The sequence below is a fragment of the Mobula birostris genome, chromosome 30 (genome assembly GCF_030028105.1).
Source record: "Mobula birostris isolate sMobBir1 chromosome 30, sMobBir1.hap1, whole genome shotgun sequence".
In the NCBI taxonomy this organism is placed as follows: Eukaryota; Metazoa; Chordata; class Chondrichthyes; order Myliobatiformes; family Myliobatidae; genus Mobula; species Mobula birostris.
This window is the reverse complement of record NC_092399.1, coordinates 10,450,032-10,461,975: the sequence shown is the minus strand read 5'-3', so window position 1 is coordinate 10,461,975 and position 11,944 is coordinate 10,450,032. Positions and strand designations below refer to the sequence as shown.

General features: G+C 41.9%; 1 long non-coding RNA gene across 1 annotated transcript in view; it reads right to left on the bottom strand.

Annotated features, from left to right (window-relative positions):
* Positions 1–314: 314 nt before the first annotated feature.
* The window catches only part of LOC140190499 (uncharacterized), a 42,801-nt gene continuing 31,171 nt past the window's right edge, over positions 315–11,944 (bottom strand). Inside the window, exons 2-3 of the long non-coding RNA XR_011883620.1 lie at positions 3,913–4,004; positions 315–1,955 (exon numbers count right to left, since the gene is read on the bottom strand). This is a non-coding gene — a long non-coding RNA (uncharacterized lncRNA). The remainder of the gene's footprint in view (positions 1,956–3,912; positions 4,005–11,944) is intronic.

Here is an 11,944-nt window from a genome sequence, read left to right as displayed (position 1 = left end):
TCTAATTCTCAGTAAGAGTCTAAAGAACATCAGTAAGTACATTCATATATAGAATTAGAACAAGGAGATATCGTTCAATCAATCAATCATTCTTTTTCTCCAAATGACATTACTGATGGCTGGTGAGTTGGACAGCACTGGGTCCAAGAAAGACACCAGTTCCCCAAAATACCTTCTTTGAAAGATAAAGATGCACTGAAGCCTGGTGGAATTTATCATTTTATATTTAACGCAGTTTAACAGAAATATAGACTTAAAAAAAGCTTTCAAATGTTTCAAAGGGTTCAAAGGAACATTTAATGTCAGAGAAATGTATACAATATACACCCTGAAATGCTTTTTCTTCACAACCATCCACGAAAACAGCAGAATGCCCCAATTAAATGTTAGAACCCCAAAGTCCCCCCAGTTTAGCTCAATAAATCTGACAGAATATGATTATGATAACCCCGCATTCTTGTGCATGGGTGGACTCTTCAATTATGTCAAATTGGGTGCTCTTTAGTCCCAGGTATTACCATCCTCCTGTATTTCATCAGTTTCTTCAGGTTGTTATAGCCAGGGATGGTAATAGGGATAAGCTCCCACCACCTATCAAATGCTTCAATGGCGTGCAACTCAGATAGCCTCTGACAACCAAGTCCAGCTCCTGGTATTCACGTGTGGCTTAGCTACTAAGCCCAGCAGAACTGTTTCTGAAAGCAGGAGAAGAGGTAAAGGCAGGTTACGAGCATGTTAAAACCAATCGCTTCGGACAGACGGGGCTTGCCAGCTGTGATTGGCAGCTCACCCAGGAGAAGGAAAACTCTGATCTAAGATCTCCGCTGCCCTGTGGCATAACCATTCATGGGGACGGCTTCGGAAGTAAACCCCCATGGAAAAATGCACAGCTGGAGACCCTGTGTTGTATTCAACACTGATTGGCGACTTCTGCAACATCGCCGGTGCCAAACTGTATCAGTCTCCGCCGTTCCTTTGGAGTCATCGGCTATGTGGAGTAGGAAGCCTGCTTTCTCTATGAGTAGTACTGCCCAAAATCGACCCTGACAAACACAGGGGCTCAGCTTCATCTTATCATCTGTATTTCATATGTATTTGCACCTTACTAATGCTACCAATGAGGCCAAATTCACATCTTCAATGGTTTGTACTTTGGGAATAAGATTACCTATGTACCTGATGGAATGAAATCTTCCCCATTCCTCTCTAGTTACTATACACAAAAATACAATTACTGTCAGTGGATAAGCAACTTTCTTGCAGTAGATAAAACAAACCAGAATTCTTTATTCTACTCATGCCATTATTTGATGCTAAAAAGTTAATATATAACTACAAAAAAAAAAGAACTAGGACCCCTTCCTTTGGTTTCTAACTCTCCTTGGTGCAAAGTAATCTCTACTCTGCACTCTGGATTATTCTGGTAGTCAATCTGCTAAATATCCGTGAGAAATTAGTCATTTCAGTGAATGATCAGTTCACTTCCTCTACAGCTGTTCTTCTCTCAGTGGTGGTCTGTTAACACCTTCTGGGAGGTGACCTGGTCCTCTCTCCACAGTGCAGACACTTTGTTGCAGAGCAGTTCCACGTCCCACTGCCATAAACAATAAAACTTCAGAATCAGGTTTAATATCACCAGCATATATTAAGGAATTGTTGTTATGCGACAGCAGTGTATTTAAAAACAAAATAACAAAAATCTGTAAGTTACATTAGGAAAAAAGAAGTAGTGGGGTAGTGTTCATGGGTTCAATGTCCATTCAGAAATCAGATGGCAGAGGGAAAGATGCTGGTCCTGAATTATTGAGTGTGTGCCTTTGGGCTTCTGTACCTCCTTCCTGATGGTAGCGTCTGGGAAGAAGGACAGCTTTCCTTTGGTCCAACATAACTTATGTATGCCACCTCTCAGCTTTAATTATCAATACTTCAGCTTCTTTACACATTTTCCATTTCATCTGTAATTATAATGTTAATGTTATAATGTCAGAACATTAAATGTAATCAAACTTAACTGCAGTAGATCAAGCAATTACGTGTCAGATGAAGAAATACAAACTTTTAAGACTGATTTCTGTCAGTATTTTCAGAAGCTTCTTGTGACAGGGCATAAATATTCAAGAGCACTTGCTTTGCAATGGTGTTGTCAAGAATCAAAGTCAGTTTTCATATCACTGGCATATGTCATGAATTTTTTTGTCTTTGCAGTAGCAGTGCAATGAAATACATAATAATAGAAAAAAACTGAATTACAGTAGGTATATATATATAAATAACATTGTTAAAATAAAAAAGTATAATCACATTAGAATATATCTTATTTATTTAGCCATTTATTTATTCAGTGATTCAATTATTGATTGATTGAGATACAGCACAGAATAGGCTCTTCCTGTCCTTTGAAGGACGCCACCCAGCAATCTCCCCAATTTAATCCTAGCCTAATCATGGGACACTTTACAATGACCAATTAGTCTACTAACCAGTACATCTTTGGACTGTGGGAGGAAACCGGAGCACTCGGAGGAAACCCACTCGGTCTCGGGGGAAGAACGTAGGAACTCCTCAGATATGTTTACCTTTGCCATTTGGCATCATTTTTGAACCAAACTTAGAACAGTGGAAGATATCAGGTGAGGAATCTTGGCTCAGTCAGTGGATGGGTTAGGGCACTCCGGGTGATGAATTGGTTCCAATGCAGTAAACAATTATTGAATACAGAACGTAGTAGAGTGCAGCACAGGGACCTGACCATTTGGCCCACAGTGTCTCTGCTGACCATGCTGCTAATTTAAACTAATCCCATCCGCTTGCACCTTTCAAGTGCCTCTTGATGTGCTGGGACACGTCATTAGTGACGTAACCTGGGGTGATCAGGTATTTCGGATCGTTCAGCATCAGACACTCTCACCCAGGTGACCCAGCCAGGTTTGATCAGACCTCAGCAGGTGTCCCAGCAGCATTGGTCCACGGGTCACACCTCTTGATCCACAGCCATCTGGAGGCTCACTCAGCAGCTTCTCTGACAGCCTTGATGGCTCTATTCTTTGAAGCTCCTGGAATGCCAAGGAGAGAGTAGATTCTGCAGAGTGAGCAGCAAGCAAACCCCTCTACACCCCACCTCCATGGTTTATATCCTCGTCCCTGGCACTGCTCTACCAGCTCCTGGTATTTGGCTTTCTTATACCTAAATGCCTCCTTAATCTACATATTTTCACAACATTCCCCAGCAGCACATTCTGCCACTCAGATAAAACACTTGCCTTACAAGTCTCCTTTAACCTTTCCTCTCTCACTTTCAATCCATGCCTCTAGCAGTTAATATTTCCACTCTGGAAAAGTAGTCAATCCATCCTTACTAGGCCTCTCATAATTTCGTATCCTTCTATCTCAAACCTTTGCTGCCTTGCAGCTATACCCACTCATGGGGACTGCTTTGTGAGTAGGCCGCGAGGAAAAATCCAGAGCAGCAGTCCCTACATTGACTGCTGGTGCCAAACCGTAAGGGTCTCTGGCGTTCCTTTGGATTCATCAGCTGGGGGAGACGGGGAGCCTGCGGCATGGGCAAAGGCCTGCTCTCCCAACCAAACCGCCCTGGCTTGTATATCACCTAGACAGCTAGGACACAACACCTATGGCCAACACCAACCAATGGAGGGCCCTCTTATACCTGATCTGCCAAAGTGCAATCAACACACATCAAAGTTGCTGGTGAATGCAGCAGGCCAGGCAGCATCTCTAGGAAGAGGTACAGTCGACGTTTCAGGCCGAGACTCTTCGTCAGGACGTGACAAGTGTGAGGTGACTGAGCCTGTCTTAACAGTGCATCCAGGTCTTTAAAACTTGCAATCTAGCACTGAGTGGTATTAACGTTTTACCCTGGCTGTGTCACGGTAGTGCATGCTTTGCTCTTACAGTTCAGAGATCAGTTCCTACGACAGCTGCAAGGAGTCTGTTTGTACCCTTCATGCAATGCATGGGTTTTCTCCAGATCGTCTTGTTTCCACCTGCAATGCAAGGAATTATCAGTTAGTCACTGTCCCGTGATTAGGCTAGGTTTAAAACTAGGGGTTGCTGGACAGTGTAGCTCGAAGGGCTGGAAGGGCATCTAGATAAATACATAAATAAATAAACAATGTCAGCCTCAGTTGTCTCCTGCTTGATAATTAAGTCACCTCAGCCATATTTTGTGCCACCTCCACCATGTGGTATCTGAAGACCATGGATCTTGCCCTCTCCAGGTTCTGTTACACCTTTTCCCGTGGCGGCCTCACCATCCGCAGCAACCACGGTGCCCCTCCAGAAAATACAGACTGCTTTTAAGCACAGCAGGCAAGTTTGAACATGCCAGCCAGCCACAATGTGAAGATTCTTCTCTGGGTGTAACTAATGAATATAATGGTTAGCACTGAATGCAAATAAGCAAAAGCATGAAATTGCCCACACTGGAAGGAATGGGTGACAATAAATCATCCCAAAGAACATGTCTGCCTCTGGAGCTGTCAAATGCAACTCTTGCTGTTTTGTACACAGTTCTGGAAACCGTCAGGTAAGTAAAATGTTACTGCATGTGACATTTATACAAGTTTAAAGATAGCTCAAAAAAATCACAAACTGGTGTTTTTTATAGAGTTTCTGTTCAGTAAATAGGGTTTTGGTGAAGCGGAATAGTGTTAAACATACTGCTGAGAAGTGAGAGATTATTATTTGATAGACATCTGCAGTGTGTTAGAACATCTTTTGTGTGGCATTCTTAATTCGTTATCATGAAGTGATCTGACCACCATAGTGACTAGTGGGAGACTTTTCAACGATCCCAAGCCATTGCCTCACTTTAAATATGATAGGCAACATCTATAATTTTGGTGTTGAATGCATTGCACAGCTCAAGTGGGCATGTGTGAACGTTTTGTACGTTGTCTGTTCTGCCCTACTGAAATCCAAGTTGCAATGTTGCAAGTTTAGACACTTATTCCTTTATATTTCACTTCTCAGTTCAGTTTCATTTGAAAACAAACACTACACATTTGAGAATATTAATTCCAGCAGCCGCCGATCAATGTGTTCTAATAGGGCAAACTGCCTTCAGTTGTGGCATAATCAGAGTCCCAGAAACAGAAAGAAGGAAATAGAACCATTTGTGCAGCTATTTCAGGTTAGTTCTACTACATATACTGAAAGAATATCTTCATGTACAGAGCTATATGTTGAATTGCATTTCTCTAAATTAGGTCGCAATACACCCCCGCTTCATTCACATTAGTTTCGTGAAAGTTTGGAGCCTTTTCCCATGCTTGCAGAACTGAAACAGACTGAAAAAGGCATCGTAAATCACAAACACGAGAAAGTCAGCAGATGCTGGAAATCCAAAGCAACACGAACACAAAATGCTAGAGGAACTCAGCAGACCGGGCAGAATCTATGAGAAAGAGTAAAAAATCGACATTTCCAGATGAGACCCTTCTTCAGGACCTGTGGCCTGATCTGCTGAATTCGTCCAGCATTTTCTGCGTGTTGCTTTGAAAGGGCTATGCCGGTATTGTGCGTGATGATTGTACTACAAGATGATTACTATTCTTGCAAACTATCCGCAGACAAAAAAAATGTAAAAAATATTGAAAATGCAAAAGTATGAAGGAAATGGATGCAAAAGTAAAAATAAAACAAGTGTTGTTTTTAACACTATCTTAAAAATTGGGTTTTACAATTAAAATTAAAAGCAGAATGGAAAAGTTACAACTAGCCGGCCGGCGGTATAGTAATATCAGCACCAGACTTTGAGGCCTAGTGGTCCAGGATTCAAAACCGGCTGGTTCCTTGTACACTTTCCATCTGTGCTGGGTTGAGCATCGAACTAGCAACTCGGCCTCGTAAAAACAGACTTAAAAATGCTGAAGCAATGGCAAGGTTGCCGCTCGATGCACCACAAGGTGCAGAAAGGAACAGCTTGCTAGAATTGTTACAAAGAAGGCATGGCAGAATCAGGTTTAATATCACCGGCATATGTCGTGAAATCTGTTAACTTTATAGCAGCAGTACAATGCAATACATGATAAATAAATATATAGAAAAAAACAGAGTTACATTAAGTATATTTATGTCTATTAGATAGTTAACTCAAAATCAGCAGTGCAAAATAACAGAAATAATAAGTAGTGAGATAGTGTTCATAGGTTCAATGTCCATTTAGAAATTGGACGGCAGAGGGGGAGGCTGCAGTTCATGAATTGCTGAGTGTGTGCTTTCGGGCTTCTGTCTGATGGTAACAACATGAAAAGGGCATGTCCTGGGTGGTGGGGATCCTTAATAATGGTGATATTTAATTGGGAGTTTGAGGAGATTATGTATGTTACCAAAGACTCTTGCAAATTTCCACTGATATACCGTGGAAAGCATTCCAGCTGACTACATCACTTTCTGGTATGGATGGGCCACACCAAAGGATCAGAAAAAGCTGCAGAAAGTTGCAGACGTACTCAGCTCTATCATGGGCACCAGCCTTCCCAGCACCTAGGACATCTCCAAAAAGCAATGCCTCAAAAAGATGGCGTTCATCATTAAGGACCTCCCATCACCCAGGACATGCCCTCTTCTCACTGTTCCCATCAGGGAGGAAGTACAGGAGCCTGAGGGCACACACTCAATGATTCAGGAACAGCTTCTTCCCCTCTGCCATCAGATTTCTGAATGGACATTGAACCCATGAACACTACCACACTAATTTTTCATTCCTCTTTTTGCACTATTTGTTTAATTTAACTTTTTATTTTATCTATATACTTACTGTAATTTACAGTTTCTATTATTATGTATTGCAATGTACTGCTGCCTCTCAACAGCAAATTTCATGACATATGCTGGTGATATTAAACCTGATTCTGATTCTGAATCAGCCTTCACAAAATTGTTGTGTTTTTAGTATTTCAATAATATTTTAGTAATCATGTATATATATTGGTTAACTAACCTTTCAGGTTCATTTAAATAATTAATTACAGGTTATATGTAGAGACATGTTAATTGTATATATTATCACACCACCACATGATACGAACACGTCTTGCTTAAATAAAGATGAAGTCAGACCCTTATTTTGGACTGCCATGTGTTTTTTCAAATTAGTTTGATACTTGATGTTACAAAATATAATGAAAATGACAGGCAATTGTTAATGGAATGCCTTGCTTCCTAACTCCAGGCTGCACTGGGAACAAATTGTGGTATCTGAATGGGAAACTTCATTCTCAAAGAGGGAAAGGTGCTTTTCACGAATGCAATTGGAAACAAGCACTGAAACTAAAAGCCCAGACTTCTCCAAACTGAGGGTTCATCTGTCCTCGTCAAAATTTCGGACTGGACAAGCCTATCTTTCTGTCTATCTGGCTGGATTGGAAACAGACTGCTCAAATGGAATGAAATAAAATTTGTAGGTGCTGGAAATGTGAAATAAAAACAGTAAATTCTGGAAATGTTTAGATTATCAGACAGTATCTGCAGAGAGGAAGCAAGTTCACATTTGACTCCACTGACCTTCCAGCCCATCTCATATGCATCACTTTCAAATTCTTCTTTTGGCTCAATGATTCTGAAAGACCAAAATGCAGCATCAGCTTGGAGATACAGTACTGTGAAAAAGTCTTAGGTACATACAGTATACAGAGAGCTAGGATGCCTAAGACTTTTGCACAGTACTGTAGTAATTTTATGTATTGCACTGTACTGCTGCCGCAGAAAAAAAACAAATTTCATGACACATGTGAGTGATGATAAACCTGATTCTGAATCTGAATCTATTGTGGAGTGAGATTGGAATGGGGCAGGGAGAAGGGAATCTTGTTGGGAAAGGGGGAAGCGAGAGGAGAGGGTGTGGGAAGCACCAGGCAGACATTCCATAATGACCAATGAATCAATTATTTGGAATCAAGTGACCTTGCCTGGTGTCCCAGGGCTGGGTGTGTCTGCACCTGCTGACCCCCTGACCCTAGCATTCTTTCTCTGCCATCTGCGCCACCCTCGCCATTCCCAACATCCTTTGCTCCCGCCAGATTTACAAACCTGCTCTCCACTCCACATTGACAAATACAGTACTGTGCTAAAGTCTTAGGCACTCTAGCTACATATATGTGCCTAAGACTTTTATACTTTACACTTTATTGTTGCCAAACAATTGATACTAGAACATACAATCATCACAGCGATATTTGATTCTGTGCTTCCTGCTCCCTGGATTACAAACCAATAGTAAATATTAAAAATTTAAATTATAAATCATAAATAGAAAATAGAAAAATGGAAAGTAAGGTAGTGCAAAAAAACCAGATATTTGGAGGGTACGGCCCAGATCCGGGTCAGGATCCGTTCAGCAGTCTTATCACAGTTGGAAAGAAGCTGTTCCCAAATCTAGCCATATGAGTCGTCAAGCATCTGAGCCTTCTCCCAGACGGAAGAGGGACGAGAAGTGTGTTGGCTGGGTGGGTGGTGTCCTTGATTATCCTGGCAGCACTGCTCTGACAGCGTGCGGTGTAAAGTGAGTCCAAGGACGGAAGATTGGTTTGTGTGATGTGCTGCGCTGTGTTCACGATCTTCTGCAGCTTCTTTCGGTCTTCTTTCGGACTTTTGCACAGTACTGTACATTGAACCAATTTTCCTTTCTTATACTTGTGCTGCCAATATAGTTTCTCATTTTGTAGACATTCGGTGATTTAAATCCAGACACGAACGTAATACCATCGTGTTCGATTAAAAGTAAACAGTCATCAGAAAACAAAGCTTAAAAGTACAACTTCAATCAACTGTCGATGGCAAAATGGAAAAAGCTAATGGATGTCCTTCACAATGCATGAAGTAGGTATGTTTTCACTAAAGCAAACAAGAGAAACTCTTGCTGGAAATCCAAAGCAACACCTACAAAATGCTGGGGGAACTCAGCAGGCCAGGCAACATCTATGGAAAAGAATAAATAGTCATAATTTCAGGCCAAGACCCTTCTTCAGGATTGGAGAGGAAGGGGAGAAGTCAGGAGAAGAAGATGGGGGCAGGGGAGGAAGAAGTACAAGGTGGCAGGTGATAGGTGAAAATGGGAGAGGAGAAGAGAGTGAAGTAAAGAGCTATGAAGTTGATTGGTGAAAGAGATAAAGGGCTGGAGAAGGGGCGAAGCTGATAGGAGAGGACAGAAGTCCATGGAAGAAAGGAAAGGGGGAAGGGCACCAGAGGGAGGAGATGGGCAGGTAAGGAGATAAGGTGAGAGAGGAAAACAGGAATGGGGAATGGTGGGGGGGGGGGAGCAATTACTAGCAGTTTGAGAAATTGATGCTCATGCTTTCTGAAGGACTTCCAGGCAGAATATAAGGTGTTGCTCCTCCAACCTAAGTGTTTCTTTTTCACTAGAGCAGTTTATTTGGGAAGCTTGCCTCTGTGACTTGCACTATGTGTCTAACCTGGATAATCACCAAGATGTAGACACTTCTTGCATTAGGCACCAAGTGCTCACTCGCTACTCCGAGGAAAGGTCCTTGCGTTTGAGTGATCTCTCTCTCTCTCTCTCTTTCGATGCCGTCGGTGAATGGTGCTGGAGCAAGGTTTAATCAACATAAATTGTCAATTTGGACTCTTAGGTTCATAGTATGTTCTTGTTCTAGTTCTGGTCACTTTTTTTGGTTACTACTTTTGGGCAATTTTTGAGCTGGGGCAGCCCGCAGAAAATGAACGCCGAGCTGAACTGTAATGAAATATGGCTTTTGATTTTGAGTTTTTGTATTCTGTGTTCTTGATCTTCATTTTGTTGCTGATGGTGTGACTTTTTTGTGAAGGGGGGGTATGGTGTTTGATGTTTCTCTTTGGATGAGTTGGTTCCTGTTTCGTGTCTGTCTGTGGGAAAGACAAACCTCAGGGTTGTATACGGCATGCATACTTTGATAAGTAAATTTAACTTTGAACTTCGAACTTTTTTGGTGCTGTAGTGTTTCCAACAAGCAAAGTCTCACAGAAACCAGCAAAGTACAATGTGGAATAGAAACATGGTGTTGCTATCATTGAAATTCTATGGTGTTAGTAGTCTGATTAAAAACCTGCGGCTTTTCCTGAGCACTAATTTAAAATTTTCCATGGAGCAGTAAAGTGGACCAGCCCAGTCCCCAGCTTTCTTCATAAGAACATAAGAAGTTGGCTCTTTGAGCCTCGTTAGCTGTTCCTCAAGATCAAAATTGATTTTGTTTTCCATCACAATCACAATGTCCCTTGTTTCCCTGAGTCTGCAGAAATCTAACAGCATCTGTTTTGAACTAACTCAACGACTGAGCCTCCACAGCTTACTGGATAGAATACTGTATCTATCCTCTGCATAAAGAGGTTTCTCCTCATCTCAGTCCTAAATTGATGCCTTCAATTCTCCAGTTCTGTACTCCTAAGCCATGGAAAATTCTTCTCTCATGCCCAGCCTATCAAAGCATGAAAGAATTTTGTAAGCTTCAATGAGATTTTCCTGTTCTCTCATTCTTCTAAACTTCAGAGAACACAGGCCAAATCTAGCCAATCTATTCTCATATGGCAAGCCTACCCTTCCTGCAACTAGTCTAGTGTTGCACTCTCTGTGTCATAAGAACATCTTTACCTCACATAGTGCCCACTGTATTCCATGTGCAGTATCACCCGGACCCTATATAATACAGTATATTTACTCATGTATTCAAATCCTCTCAGAACAAATGGCAGCTTACCATTTGCCTTCTGAACCACTAACTATCCCCTCAGGCTTTATGTCTGTGTCTTGTATACAGACACGCCCGAGGTCCCTTTGTCAAGTACAGTCATTTCAAATTATTTTTTATTGAAAATCAAAATTTATTTCCCCTCACTAAAAAAAAACCATCTGCTTTTCTGGTTGTGCACTAAAGTGAGCAGCTTCATACCTTTGCACATTATACTCCATCTGCCAAGATCTCACCTACTCACTCAGCTTATCCTTATCTTTTTAATCTTCTTTACATTCTCCTCCCTTCTTACCATCCCACCTCAGTGAACTTGGAAACGTGGCATCTGGGCCCCTCAGCTAAATTGTTGATGGAGATCCCAAATAGCTGGAGTCTAAGCACTGATCCCCACAGTTCTCTATCGTCATCCCCTGCCTGCCAATCTGTATTTACAGGAAATCCAGTTTTGGGAGCTCTGAACTTCCTACTATATCCAGCTGCATTCTCAACAACCAGCGCAAATTGAAGTCAATTGATATGTCATAGATTAGAGTCACATAGACATAGAACTCCAAGTAGAGTCACAGAACTCCTAATGCCATTTTTCCCACTCCTAAGTATAATGCAGGGTAGTGGGCTGGAGATACGTCTCTACCAAGGGAGCTGTAAGGCGCTCCTTGCTTCTGCTAGCCCTGCAGGTCACCTTTGGGCAAGGTGTAGCACCTGATTAGCACCCTAGTTAGGGATACATGAAGTCATGGGAGCAGGTGGTGCATGGTCATACGAGCAGCTAACGCGTATCGCAAGTCCAGGCAATCTCAGAAGAGTATTGGTAGTGGCTGGGGTCACCCGTCTTGTAAAGACACTGCCCAGAAGAAGGCAATGGGAAAACACTTCTGTCAAAAAATTTGCCAAGAACAATCATAGTCCTGAGGTCATGATCGCCCACGTCATACAACATGGCACATAATGATGACGCTGAAGAATAAGGCGCTCACTGAGATTGCTACGGGAGTTAAAATGGTCAGAAAAGTAAGATGAAAGAAACATTTCCTAGCAAGCAACTGGGTGGTGCCCTGAATTAAAACCTTTGGTTTGCAGGCTCAGAATTCAACAATTTACCGAGTGACCCTCCCACAACCCATCCTCCTCTGGCCTTCTGTTGTCAGGTTGCCTTTGTCCCACCTGATTTTGCTTAAGTTCAGAAGGAGCTGTATGTCCCTTCATAGCCTACTACATTGCCCACTAATTAAAATCTG